This window comes from Podarcis tiliguerta (genome assembly GCF_965153285.1).
Source record: "Podarcis tiliguerta genome assembly, chromosome: 17".
NCBI lineage: Eukaryota > Metazoa > Chordata > Lepidosauria > Squamata > Lacertidae > Podarcis > Podarcis tiliguerta.
Window position 1 is genome coordinate 39,198,938 of NC_139550.1, and position 14,856 is coordinate 39,213,793.

Here is a 14,856-nt window from a genome sequence, read left to right on the forward strand (position 1 = left end):
TTCTGTCCAATCCCAGGCATGTGGAGGCTGGTTGTGATTAGTCAGAGGTGAAAAGTAGTCTGCACACACTTCATAGGTACTTGCTTCACATTTGCAGGACTGAAAACTCTCCCAATGCTGTGCCATCGTAGGCCCTGGCTCCAATTGTATTATTGTTGTCCAAGTGGCTGAAATGATTAGTTTGTTCAATGTTAGGGAAAGAAGAGTATCGGGGGGGAAGGACATCTGACTCCCACATGCAATAAGAATTGTTCCTTGACCCTTTAAAGGCTTTTATAGACTGGCTATTGAGCATGGGTATATTATGTTTTCTCCTAAATAATGCATGCATTAATATGGCATGAGTGGTTTAACCTCTAAATGAGAGGTGCTGGGACTCACCAAGTCCTGGGGTTATGTGTGTAGCTCCTGACACCTCAGTGTCACAGTTTACCTGGGAGCTGGGCTACATGATCTGCAAGAGACCAAGGACTCCTTGCAATGTCAATGTCAGGGAAACACATGAAACTGCCTTGTACCAAGTCAGGTCATTGGTTCATGATCTGGCTTAGTATTGCCAACACCAACACACAGCGGGTCCCCAGGGTTTCAGGCAGGGGAAATTCTCGGCCAACTTGAGATGCTGGGGACGGAACCTGGGACCTTCTGCATGCAAAGCAGTTGCTCTACAACTGAGCTATGGGCCTTCCTCAAATGTCACAATGATAGCTGAGGGTGAAACTAATTTCACTTTGCACACTACTTGACTGGAAGCCCAAGCAATCCTGTCCAGTCAAGTAGTTGATTGGATTCCTTATGCATTCTGCCTTAGCTGCAATCTTATGCATACTTACTGGGAGTGCCCCTGAGGAAGCGCAGATGGGATCAGGCTCCCAGCATGTGTGCGCAAAGTTTAAGGTTGAAACCCAGAAAACCTAACTTCTGTTTTGAGGGAGGTTGTTGCCACCATCACAGTTTCTCTGTTTCTCATTTATTGGGCTCATTCACATTCCCAACCTGCTGTCAGGCAAAATCAATATTCTGTTTGTTACAATGGATGGGGGAAGAGATCCTAGGAGGACCAGGGGAGAGGCAAGGGAGCAGCTCCCTGGACAAAGAGTTCCCTCCCGCTGCACCTCTGTGGTTCCTTGGAAGAAGGGCACTTGTTGCAGCCTCATCTCTCCAAAAAATGCACTTTGCCCATTTAGTGCTCTCCCATAATTCTTTTCTGGTGCCACCACTGGAAATGGGTTTGCCCCATACCTGGGAAAGAGATACTAGATATGAAGGTGTAAAGCAGGGAAGAAGAACTTGTGGTGCTTCATTTTTTATTTTAATGCTTTATTAATTTTGCAAAAATCAATCGACAAAACAATCCAAGATCAATACATATTACAAAAAGAAAAAAATTAGATTCATACATAACAGATTCCATTATGACTTCCGATCACCCCAACGTGGTTCCTAAGTTACATTTTTGACTGTACACTTTCCATTGTCTCTCATAAATTGTCTCAATTGTCTTGGTTTTGTAAAGTTTCCTAGTGTCTTTCAGGGGTCAATCAAGACCTGCCAAAGAATTTAGATGTTTACAATGTTCTTTTATGTATACTCTTTAAGTGTCCCATTCTCTATTAAATCACTGTTCTGTATCATCTCTAAGTCTTCCTGTCATTTTTGCTAACAGCGTATTCTAGCATTTTCACCTGCAAGTCCTACTTAGTAGGAATGGATTCTCCTTTCCATCCTTTAGCTATTAAGATTCTTGCTGCGGCTATTGCATACATGAAAATTCTCCTTATATTTTTTGAAATATCGTTACTCCTTATACCCAGCAGAAAGGCTTCAGGGTTTTTTTGCAAAAGAAAATTTAAACATTTTCTTAAGCTCATTGTATATCATTTCCCAAAATTCTCTCTTTTTTTTACAGTTCCACCACATGTGTATCATTGTGCCTTCCGCCTCTCTGCATCTCCAACAATTGCTCGACTTGGTTTTATACATTTTAGCCAGTTTTGAAGGTGTTAGGTACCAACGGCAAAACATTTTCATGAAATCTCTTTCAGGTTATAACACACACTTGAATCAGAGCCTGAATGAGCTTCTCCATAGTTGTACAGTCTACAGCACGGAGGCGACTTTTGCATATACTGTAGTCCACAAATTCTCAATGAGATTTACGTACGGGGAATTCCCTGGCCAATCAAGTACTTGTATTTGCTGCTCTGTCATGAATTTCTTCGCCGCTTTCGATGTGTGACAGGGGCTAGGTCCTGCTGCAATAACCCAGTACCATCAGGATGCCTCTTTTCCAGCTCTGGAATAACTCTCTTTCGTAGAACCTCAATATATTGTGGCGAGCGCATCATTCCTTCTCTTGGCTGCAGGCTCCGACACCATAACGATCAACTGACTTTTCATGTTTGCTTTGAGTACAGGATTAAGAGTAAGATAGAAAACATGCTTTGTTTCAACTAATTTGCACAATGGTGTATGTTATTATCACATATTAACTTAATAATAGATTTGCATTCCTAATAGTGAGACCCACTTAATTTTGGCCAGATGGAAAGATAGGGGTCCTGTACCTTTAACATGGGTGAAGAGGAGGCTACTAAAGGGGCAAGAGCCCTGTCCTCCTTTCCACTAGACCACCCTAATTTGGTAATTCTTTTATATAATGTGCAGCTGCAACAAGGAGCACCTTCTCAATCGCTTCTGAAAAACTGGAATCCTGCTCATTCAAAACTTGTGAGAACACCTGACCCCAAATGCCCACCTGGCCACCTCCATCTGCAAAACTGGCACTGCCAGCACACAATGCGCTCCAGTGCTCCCTTCCAGCAATCCTGCAGCAGAAACTGGCCTTGCAAATAGGTTGCCAGCTTATCAACCCGCCTCTGCTCCTGTGCTGCGGCCACCGGTAGCCGGGAGGGGTGGGGCTGCCCCCCATCAAGGAAATAAATAAAAAATGCTGAACTAACCAACCAGTTGCGTCTCAGAGACCTCGGCTCTGCCTCCGCCAGGGCTGGGGCTGTGGGGCACTTTCATGTGTCCGGTTCATCTCCCTCCGAGAAGCCCCGTCAGCAGAGGGCCGACTGGAAGGAAGCACTGGGGGCCAAGGGAAGCCCCGGCCGCGTCACGGAGCCCAGGACGCCGAGCGCCCCCGGCCCCGCTCTCCCGGTTCCAGAGCAGCCCGCCCTGAAGAGGCGACGGGACGCGAGCACCGTCGGGCGGAGCTCCCCCTGCCGGGGAAAGCGCGGCCCCGCCGTCGGCGCGCCGCCTCCCGCCCTCCCTCCGCCTCCGCCGCCGCCTGTCGCGCGCCGCTGGCTCGCCCCGACGCCTGGGCGGGCGGACGCTGCGATGGAGGAGGCAGCTGGCCAGCCCCGCCGCGCCACCCGGCCAGCCCCGCCGGCCCGCAGGAGCCCCCGCGCCGCCGCCGCCGCCGCCGCCTGGAGGTGAGTGCCCAGCCCAGCCGGGACCGCCCTCGCCCGCCCGCCCGCCCGCTCCTCCCGCGGCGCATCCCGCGCCCCGCTGCCCGCGCCCTCGCTCCCTCCCCGCCGGCCAGGCCGCCCTCTCCCCGACCCGGCGCAGCGCTGGGCTCGCCCTCGGCGGAGCCGGGCGGGGAGGCGGCGGCGGCTCGCAGGGAGGGGTGGATCGGGCCCCGGCGAGCGACGCGGGCCGGTGGCGAGGCTCTCCCTGGCCCTGCAAGACGCGGGGGACGCTCTTCCGCGACTTTTTGAAGGGGTGGGGCGGGAGCCCGGAGTCCTCCTTGGCCCCCGTCCGGACTGAAGGCCCAAGACAAGATTTGCTATTTCTGCTCCTGCTTCGTGTCATTGGGCACAGTATATCGAAAGCAAACTGCCTGTCCCTCCGCCGGCGGGCATGGGGGGGGGAGGCGGGGGGGCGGGGAGGCAGAGCATCTCTGCATGCACAGCCTCCAGAGGCGCATTGCCTCCCCGCGCAGGTCAGTCCGCTTCCAGTCCGCTTCCAGCTTCAGCTATTGCCCTCCTGCTCTGCTTTTCTCCAAGGAAGTGAATGACTTGGATAGGAAGCCCCCCCCCTTCTCTTGTATACAGAAGGTATCTTGCAGTCCCGTCCAGCTTGAGGGAACATCCCAGAATGAGCACAAAAAGGGGAAAGTCTGTAAGCAGGGGCAGAAAAAATGAGTTTATTCAAAGGAAACATATAAGCTCTAACAGCCTTGACACATTTTGGGCCCTTCAGGAGGGGAACTCTGTGTTAAGAAAACATAAGCTTTGAATAATAAAATAATAATAATAATCAAGCTCTATTCAGGGCATGTGGGTTGAGAAGATTTGTGGGACTGTATCTTCTGAAGGCAGCTCAGGATAGCTTTTGATTTTAAGAAGCAAGACTCTTCTGTTCAGTCAAAGCTTATATTTTCTTTAACGCACACAGGTCACCTAATGAAGGGTGTTTGTTGCTCAAAGCACACTGATCTGTTGGAAGCGATTATGCTGCTTACTCCCCCCCAAAAGAAATTGCTTTTGAAAATAATAAAACTGTTACAACAATAACTTGGAACAAGTCTAGTTATGCAATACAATCTTCACAAAAAACCTTTACCTGGACTTTGTAGTGTCATTTCCAGCATATTCTTAAGACATTAATGGTTAATATAGCCTCTCCACAGACAAACTGGAGAGTTGGTGGGAGAGAATTGTTATCTTCTTCCCTTACCTATGAAAAGAAAGGAGACTGAACCCAGTTATGGACTGTTCTTGTGATGAGCTTTACAATCCACACGTCAATACAGTATTCCATATTTTTGCCTGGAAAGCCCAGGCTGAAATGGTGCTTGTGGGGCCTCCTAGCAGCGTTTACACACTATGGATGCAAAGTATATTTTGAGTGTTCCCTATGCTGCCTGTTATCTTGGTAATCTTTCTAACAACCTTGTAAAAGAGGCCAGTATTAATATCCCTCTGTTGCAAGTGGGGAAGAGAGCCAAGCCAGGCAATCTAGAAGGTTAATGGTTGATGTGAGTTGGGACTAGGTACTTCCTGGTGTGTGCTCTCTCTCTCACACGCAGAGTAATGGCATGAAATGTAAAGAGGGCTTGTGCATCCCCAAACACTCAGGGGCTTGTGATGGACTCTGATGAGTGAACTTTCAGATGGAAAGCTAGCACACAAGCCACAGGACTGACCTGCCTTGCACACTCAGCTTCTCAGCCCACACTATTCACAGATTTGCGGTGAAATTGCAGATTTACAGGTTTTAATCAGCTGCATGGTTATAATAAGAAATTATCAGGATTGCATAGGATTTGACCTGGAAACCTAACCACAAATGTAATGTTTGGGCACCACAAAGAGGTCACAAAGCTTCTCTTAATATAATAATTATTTCTTCCGGCACAACAAGCCAGCCTATAGTTTTCAAAGAGGCCTTATGCCTTCAAGCATTGGATCTTAAATCTATCATTTGCTCTCAGGCTTATTAAAACTGCAAGGCTGTCTCAGATCAAAGTCTGGAAGGGCCACACAGCATAGTGAGGTGCCATGCTTTGGGTGGCACTGTGGGGGCTGGAAGTAGGTGGAAGGCAGGAATGGGATGTCTGAATGATGCAAGAGTTTTCAGGCTGTTGGCTCCAGAGACGGGGTTCATAGAACCATAGAATTGTAGAGTTGGAAACGACCCCAAGGGTCATCTAGTCCAACCGCCTGCAATGCAGGAATCTCAACTAAAGCATCCACGGCAGATGGCCACCCAACCTCTGCTTGAAAACCTCCAATGAACCACCACATCCCAAGGGAGTCCATTCCACTGTCTTAACAGCTCTTGCTGTCAGAAAGTTCTTCCTATCAGCAGCATGGAAGGGGTTTGCTGCCAACTCTTTCACCTCTGGCCATATTGTTAATGTTCAAAACAGCCACCTCCCAGCCTGCTTTTATTCTGACAAAGAAAAAGATATGAGGGACAGATGCTCTGCACCAGGCATGCCCAACAGGTAGATCACTGGACGTCCATGATAGATCACTGGTAGATCACTGGCTCCCCCCAAAGAAGCTCAAAAACTTTGGCTCCTGTAAAAAAAGCTCAATAACTTTGACCTGGAACCCCCCCCCCCCCGGGGTAGAACACTGCCAGTTTTTAACTCTTGGGGTTGGCCGCCCCTGCTCTACACAACTGGGTGCCAAATGTTTTGTCAGAATGATCTGTCAATTTGACTCCTCGATCTTGAGTTTGTGTTGTCCTCCCTGGAGTCACTTTTCCTCTGTTTCCTGTGGTTGCCTCTGTCCCCAGATCTCAGTTGTTCCTCTGCAGTCTGTTATTAGGACTGACAGTTTTCTGTGTCCTCTTGAGGGTGGGCAAGGCTCAGAGGTCGAGCACATGCAGATGGTCCCAGGTCCAGAATGCAGTTAGAAGTACCTCCTAAAGTTGGTAGAAGATGAGGCTCTGAGGAAAATGAGAGAAGGCGGCACATCTTTTTCTTGGGAGATTTTTTTAGGTGTTTGCATCTCTAGCATGGCTGTGAAAGAACCTCTGCCCAGGGCATTGTGGAGAGCAGTTGGTTGTTCAAGTAAATTATACTGGCCTTGGTAGAACCATAGATCATATGATTCCCTTCTTTTGCTTTGAGTCACAGTACTGCATTTGGGTGGAGGCATTGGGTATGGGAACTGGTGCCATGTCCAACCCCAAAGGCTGCTGCGTCTTGGAAACAGCATGCTTTTCCTCATGCAGATTGGTCTCTAGAGTGGAAATGCACTGAGCTGAGGTTTTCGGGATGGATGATGATGATAACAACGCACTGTGAAGCTGCACAGTTGCTTGTCTGTTTTATGACAGGGAGGGTAGGGAATTGGTAGTGGGATTAGGATAAGGGATATTGGGTCGATGAACCAATAGATTGATGAAGAGGCTGCATACATTCAAGTGTAAAGAGGACTCACTACAGTTCTTCAACTGTATTCATGTGTGTATCCAGTGTATTTGCTGGATAATTTCAATATAGATGTTGCAGTTCACCACTTTTTCGTTTTTACACAAGCAAGAGGTGTAGAAAATTTAATTAATAAATGGCATAGGAAAATCCCTGCTGAATTAGAACAAGTATCTACAGAGTCCAGCACCCAAGATCCAACAGTTGTCAGCCAGATGTCCCAGGAAGCCTCAAGTGACAAACATGTCTCATTTTATGTCTCCCAGTACTGATATTCAGAGGTACAGTGGTACCTTGGGTTACAGACGTTTCAGGTTACAGACACTTCAGGTCACAGACTCCGCTAACCCAGAAATAGTAGCTCGGGTTAAGAACTTTGCTTCAAAATGAGAACAGAAATCATGGAGCAGCGGCGGCGGTGGGAGGCCCCATTAGCTAAAGTGGTACCTCAGGTTAAGAACAGTTTCAGGTTAAGAATGGACCTCCAGAATGAATTAAGTTCTTAACCCGAGGTACCACTGTACAATGCTTCTGAACACTGTGTTTCCATGTAGCCAATGTGGCTAATAGTCACAGATTTCTCTAATCCCCTTTTAGAGCCATCAACCATCTCAGTGGTAAATATCAATGTTATGCTGAATTGCATTGTACAAAGACCTCTTTCTATCAACCCTCAATCCTCTGCCCTTTCAACATGGTTACAAGAGAGGGCAAAAATGTTTGTGTCCATATTCTCTGCACTGATCTTTTTCCTAACTTGGTTATCTTTTATTTCTAAACTAAAAAGCCAGCCTCCTGGTCATTTTTGGCTGTAATCCTGTACACACTTACTTGAGATTTGCTTTTGAATAGCAATGCATGGATTGCACTGTTAGTTGCTTTCTCTTTTGGTACATACATACTAGCTCTGATTATTTGTCCATGCAGCCCCATACTGTCTGTTCTGACGGACAGGGAGTGTCCCACAGAGGACACTGGCATCACCTGCTATCAGATCCCTTTTAGCTGAAGACACCGAGGGTTGAACCTGGAGCCACCTGCTTGGATGCAGACACTTGTCACTGACTTGTGGTCCCCCCAGCCACAACACTCTTTCCAGCTCCTGAATATCCTCATGGAGGGGGAGCCGTCAGAACTCCAGTTTTCCAAAGGCACTCACACTGCAGATTTATATAATGGCACTGTGGCATATAACAGTGTTATAAGAAAAGAAAAGTCTTCATTTTGTCTCACAGTACTTCTCAGCAACACTGAGTTTCTAGCTTTTACTACCACAGAACATTGAGTACTCTACTCAGCACTGACCCAGGGAAACCCTTTCAGCGAAGTGCACATATTAATTACATATATTGCCTCTTTGGGGACTGTCAGGTGCTTCTTGGGCAATTTTAAAGGCCCAGTGATAAATTTATCCAAATCAGGAGTTAGGCAGGAAAACCCATTTTTAAAATGCATTTTGGTTTCTATACATAACACAGTGGTGTCCTCCAGATGTTAAATGCAACTCGTATCAGCCTCAGACTGATGGTCAGGGATGATAGGAGTTGTAGTCCAGCAAGATCTGTAGGGCACCCCATTGACATAACATGCATATAACTGGTGCTTGTTCTTGGCTGCCAGCTACTGAACTCAGAATGGAGCAGGAGCAAACCTTAAATATTCCATACTCAGAAAGTTCTGAGACAGAGGATGGCCATGAGGATCTGATCCCAGCCAGAGCTGTTTGTTTTAGACGCTCCTCAGACTGCCCTTCAAATCAGCTGTCCCCTTTCTCATTCTATGGCACTCCCTGCCTGCCAGCAATCTGTTAGTGCTCCTCTGGCTCTGTTTGCTAAAGAATATACAGACCAAGGACTTTTCCATTCACTTTATCACCATCTTCTAATCAGCCTATCGGAAAGTGCAGAACGAAGCTTTCGTTCAGCACGCTCTTTCTCTCTCTTCCCTCCCTCCCCAGCTTGTGGGAAGAGATCCTTAGGAGAGATCCCCCCCCCCCGCTCCCCCCATCCCTTCCTCCTGCCTCGTTGCTTTTCCCAAAGCCTCTGGCCAAATCTCCGCCAAACAACAAAAACCATCTGTTGATATCTGTGGCCAGCACAACCGCATTCCTCGGGCTTCGGATGTGCTGGAGAGGCTTGGGCTGGGGGTCTGTTTCTGATAGAGCAATTGCAGCTGTTCAGATCAGGCCAGGATTGCTGTCCTGCCATGTGCTGCAAGATGTCCCCAAGGCAGATAAATTAAGAGATGGGTGGCAGGATATTTATCACTGGAAATTAGACCAGGAAGAAATAGCTGTTCTCCACCCACGAGTGCTATTTAGGAACCTGGAGGAACTCTCTCTTGCTGGGATGACCTCATCCGTTGCAAGGAATCTGCTCCACCCTAATACTCCTACAGTCTTTCTCAACTTCCACAGAGCAGGAAGTGCCTTCATGGCATTTGGCTCCCTAGCAAGGCATCCTTGGCTGCTTGTGGACAGGGACACAAGGGGGTGTGGGTGGACAAGGAGTGTCCATGCTGTATGTACAAAGCTCAGATCAGGATCAGGCCTGCAGGGACAAAAGTGGCTTAATGCAGAAATCAACATCTAGCAGGGCTCTGGCATTTGCCTCTGGTGTTCCAGATCTGGCTCTTGAGTTCAACAGACTGGCTGAATCTCTGCTGTAAGCAGAAGGATGCCCCCATGTCTGAGTTGGAGCAGGGGCTGATGACTGAATGTGCACAGCGCCAACCACCACGTCATTGTCTTTCAGAGCTAGCCATTCCTAGCAATGGTAACATTACTCTTTAAAGCACCTTTTCCCCCAAGGCGGGGATGCAAGTTCCGCCCCCCCCCCTTGTTCTTGAGATGCTTATTATGCTCCTATGCAGAGAAATTGTGTTGGTTCCAATCACCACTGAAGGAGTGATGACATACCCTCCAACATTTCTCCAGGGAAAATAGGGATGCTCTAAATAATCATAATCATAATCACAATCATAATACCCAGCCCATCTGACCGGGTTGCCCCAGCCACTCTGGGCACCTTCCAACATATATAAAAACATAATAAAATATTAAACATTGAAAAAAGCTCCCAATACAAGGCTGCCCTCAGAACATCCTACCATACCCTCCAATATTTATCCAATGAAAATAGGGACGTCCTAAAGAAAAGCGGAGGGACATGGGCTTGCCGATCAGAAGGTTGGTGGTTTGAATCCCCGCGACGGAGTGAACTCCCGTTGCTCGGTCCCTGCTCCTGCCAATCTAGCAGTTTGAAAGCACGAAGTGCACGTAGATAAATAGGTACTGCTCTGGCGGGAAGGTAAATAGCGTTTTCGTGCGCTGCTCTGGTTTGCCAGTAGCTTAGTCATGCTGGCCACATGACCCAGAAGCTGTACGCCGACTCCCTCGGCCAATAAAGGGAGATGAGCGCCGCAACCCCAGAGTCATCTGCAACTGGACCTAATGGTCAGGGGTCCCTTTACCTTTTTAAAGGAAAAGTGGGACATTCCAGGTTCAGGTCAGAAACTGGGACAGCTTCTGTAAATCTGGGACTGTCCCTGGAAAATATGGAGACCTGGAGGGACTGTGATGATAACCCCTTCCTCAAGTTGGCTTTTGCGTATGTGTAAAGGAGAGAAAGAGAGAGAGAGTTGTCTGGATTGCTTCGTTGCTCATTGTGGGGCACAGGCTGCACAACACATCAGGAAATGCTGAAAATGATTAGACATATTTTAACTCTGATAGATGCCATTTTCGATTAAGCAGGGTATAGGGCAAGGTTCAAAGTCCCAGTCTTGGATGGATTTAAAAATACATTGTTCAAAAAGAGTGTGTTTTTGAAATAATTTGTTGCAATGACTTAAAATACCTCTTCTGAGAATACAGCAATGTTAATCAACACAAGTCAATTCCCTCAGCCTCCCTTCTCACTTGGAAAGAACAGGGATTTGTGTGTTTAATTGATTTATAAGGTTTGGAGAACCGGTGGGCCTCCAAATGTTTTTGGATTGCAGTTCCCATCATCCTTGACCACTGGCTCTGCTGGTTGAGGCTGATGGGAGGTGATTATTCTGTCCCTGATTTATATCAGTTAGGTGCTCAGTGTGTAGAATGAATGATTTGACCAAAGGGACTGGGGAACAATCACAGGTGGAATGAAAGAACACTCCATGCTTGCCCTACTTCAATGGTGTTTTTTGTTTCCAAAGTTTAGACCTCTAAAAGTCTGCTGAAAGTCGGGTGGGGAAGCAATTTTTCCGGTGGGAAGGAGAAACGTGGGGGATTAACTGCAAAAAAACCTAGACAAAAGCTACAGATGCTATAAGGTTAATAGGATTATTTTTTCAAATCCAAATAATTTTTATTGGTTTTAAAGGTTAATAGGATTATAAACACTTTGGAAAAGTAGTTTTCCCAACTTCCTGTTCTGGATGTGTTGAACAGATATATGGCTGCATCTTGGGATGCTTTTAAGGTCAAGGAATCCTTTCCGATTAAATGTGAGTAGGTCAGTCCAGAAGTAATCAGGAGCAAATGGAAAGTGGAAGAGAATTATTTTTAAACCTACAGTCAGATTTTAAAAAGGAACCTGATTGAATGTGAAAATGGAAGTGAGGATATTTTCTAAAGGATGCAAAGGTTGCAAAATGCTGTCTCCCTTCTGGCGTCCCTGTTCCTATGGAAGAGGCAAGGCACTCGTGCCAGTGAGCAGAAATGGAGCTGGAGGCCCTCCCCCCCCCCCCGGTCAGGTGCAGAGGGGGGGCACATCAGGGAAGCAGCGTGCATGCACTGTTTTTAAAACATGAAGGGGACATCCGACTTGATGTCTAAGGGGTGGGAAAGACGAGCTTTTTCGAGGGTTCAGCTCTGCAGTCAGGCTCACCTCTGAAGGGCGGCTGGGATTCATGCAGACCTAGGAAACCTTTATGTCATCATCTCCCCCTTTCCGCATTTCTGTGTCTGACACACTCTTCCCTTTTTTCTTCTGCTTTTGATGGAACAGACTTTAGAATTGTGTGTTCTCTTCCCAGCCCTACAACTTCCTTAAGACTGAGGTGCGGTACTCCCCATGCCTTGCCTTGAGGCAAGATGGCTCCATTTATCTTCTCTCCTAGGGCAGTGGTTCCCAGCTGGTGGTCTGCGAACCACAGGGGATCTGCATAACCCACTCAGGGGGTCCAGGGCACCATTCACATACCAAAAACTACCACAGAGATACCAGCATTTTCCAAAATAGGAGCTCCATGGCTTGACATTTGAAAAACAGGGGGTCTGTGGTACTTAGCTAATTGGGAACCCCTGCTCTAGGACAAGACAAATGAGCAGCCTAACTTCAAAATGGTCATTGCCCTAGTGAAGCACCACAAGTGATCCAGTGGCTTTATTTGCATGTCACTTTAAACCACAGTTAACCTTCATTGTGGTACAAAGTGAAAGCGCAGCCTGCTGGTACACACTGCTGAAATCGCAGGCATTTTAGTATGGCCCCCTGCTCTCAGAAACAAGAATCATGGTTTGTCTTTCTGCAAACAACAAAGCACAGGCTACAGTATAAGCACATTTTGTTTTTGACTTACTGCTTATTGTTTACTTGGGGAAAACAAACCACAGATTTAAGGCAAACCATGGCGGAACAGAGAAGGAGTGAAGTGGCTGCAATTCTTTCTCTGTTCACCTTTAAACTATAGTTAAATTTAACTACAGTGGTACCTCGGGTTAAGAACTTAATTCGTTCTGGAGGTCTGTTCTTAACCTGAAACTGTTCTTAACCTGAAGCACCACTTTAGCTAATAGGGCTTCCCGCTGCCGCCGTGCAATTTCTGTTCTCATCCTGAAGCAAAGTTCTTAACCTGAGGTACTATTTCTGGGTTATCAGAGTCTGTAACCTGAAGCGTATGTAACCTGAAGCATCTGTAACCGGAGGTACCACTGTATAGTGATGTGCAAATGAGGACAATGCAGCAATGTCCTCTCAAGGTAATCACGTGAGTTGCTTGTGGAGTTGCTGAGCCATCCATAACCAAACCAGACCTCCTGATGCAATACGTCATGTCTGTTCTGTTCTCAGCCAATTCCAGCTTTTGTGCTTCTCATATTTTTCTCTAGTTTTGCGAATGTAGTGACAACTTGGTTCTAACTTGGTTTTTATTTATTTCTGTTGAGCCAGCGGTCACCCAGTGAGGGAGTGTACCGACCTTTGAGCCACTCTTAGCATTTTCAAAGGGGTGCATTCATAAGATTGTACCTTTGTGGTCTGCATGAATTAAGCCAGGGCAACTACCACCCTCCAAGTTGTGTAATGATCACACATTCCTTATACACAAGATTGCATCCTTGATTCTTGTTCATGATGTGAACTGGAACTTCCATTCCCCGCATCAGTATGCCTTGGCTGATGGGAAAGAGCCAAACTTTTACTGCTCTTTTCTGTGTACAACAGGACTGTGATTATTTCTTCATTTCTGAAAACAATATTGTATTTTTAAAATAATAATAATAATAATTATATACCACCCTTCATTATAAAATTCCAGAGTGGTGTACAGGATACAATTGCACACCAATAAATTACTGTAAAATAATTAATGAAACAATCTACAGTAGAAAACATATTACTTAAAGCTAGGGTCTAAAAATTAGCAAATGCTTGGTTGAGTAAACAAACAAACAAACAAACAAACAGGTCTTTAACAAGTGTCAAAACACAACTAAGGATGGTAATTCCAGAAGCTGGGTGCCAAAACAGAAAAGACCCTCCAAAACAGGGGTGCCAATTTGAATAAAATATTGGGAGGGGGGTAATCCCCACCCCACATAATTGATCACATGACACGCCAAACATACAGTATTTGAATGGCAATGCCCATCAACTGGGGGGGCAGCCCCCTCAAATATTTTATGGGGGGGGGCAAAGGGACCTTGGCCCCTAGGAGTTGGCTCCTATGCTCCAAAAGATGTACATGAGCAGGTAAAAAAGGAAGCAGGAAGCAGTGTTCAAAATCAGCCAGGCACATATTGCACCTGTCTATCAACCACGTGCGACCAAGTGATGATGCCTGGGAGCCAGGATGAAGCCTCACATCTCCACCATCTGGAGGTGCATGCTTGGGGATCATTGGATCTTGACTGTTTTCACACACTAGTACCACATCCTGTAGAATTCTATCAGTTCTATTTTATCTGAACAATTGTAATGAATTTCAGAAACCAAAATGCTTTTTCTGTGCAGCCTGAATAGGCACAGTCACTATTAAGAAAAAGAGGTTGGAACAGGCCAGTTTCTGTGTGGCCTGTCCCTGGATCAAGTGACTTTTCTTCTTTAAGCTCTCAAAGTTCTTAACCTAGCTCAAGGTTATCATTTGAACTAGCTGGATGCTTAACTGAGAATCACTCGCAATCAGTCCATCATTAGAAAAATAAGATGTTAGAGCTGTCTTACCCAAAAGTGGCAGCTAGACATACCGTTTTGGTGACTGTAACCTGGTTTAAGGAGCATTTGATGCATCACTTATATATCTGAATTTCTAACACTGGCAGGAAGGCCTGATTGGTAGATCTTAGTAAACAGCCAAGTCCGTACGGAAAAAGGTGGTCTTTTTGATAACCAGATCCCAACTTGTTTGCTGTTATTATTATCAATAATTTGTTAACCACCAACCATCTCAAGGCAATGTACAGTAAAAACAGCAAAAAGACAGTTAAAAAGACAGCCAAGACATTTAAAACAAAACAAAAGCAATACAAATCAAAACAAATTCCATGGCAAATACACATTTATCCAGCTAGGAAAGCCTGTTGGAACAAATATGTCTTCAATGGTTTCTGGAGCATGAAAATAGTGCTGCCTGTTTTATCTTGACAGGAAGGCTATTCTACAGAACAGGGGCAACCACACTAAAGGCCCTGCTCTGAGTTAATACAGTGTGGGTATTTGAAATCTTTGGAACTTTTGGGAGAAACGTCTCCATGGGTTGCA

At 46.3% G+C, this 14,856-nt stretch overlaps 1 protein-coding gene and 1 long non-coding RNA gene across 5 annotated transcripts in view; one reads left to right on the forward strand and one right to left on the reverse strand.

Moving 5' to 3' along the window:
• LOC310668167 overlaps positions 1–3,046 on the reverse strand; it is a 38,510-nt gene extending 35,464 nt beyond the window's left edge. For 2 of the 3 annotated variants that reach the window (XR_014506633.1, XR_014506635.1), the window contains exon 1: positions 2,964–3,039. This is a non-coding gene — a long non-coding RNA (uncharacterized lncRNA). Of the gene's footprint in view, positions 1–2,963 lie in introns of all 3 variants that reach the window. The other variant, XR_014506632.1, reaches the window with a different exon arrangement.
• Positions 3,047–3,297: 251 nt separating this feature from the next.
• Positions 3,298–14,856, forward strand: part of S1PR2 (sphingosine-1-phosphate receptor 2) — a 49,407-nt gene continuing 37,848 nt past the window's right edge. Inside the window, exon 1 of one of the 2 annotated variants that reach the window (XM_083421126.1) lies at positions 3,298–3,437. The gene's annotated coding sequence lies outside the window, so the exon portion shown is untranslated. The remainder of the gene's footprint in view (positions 3,438–14,856) is intronic. The other variant, XM_083421124.1, reaches the window with a different exon arrangement.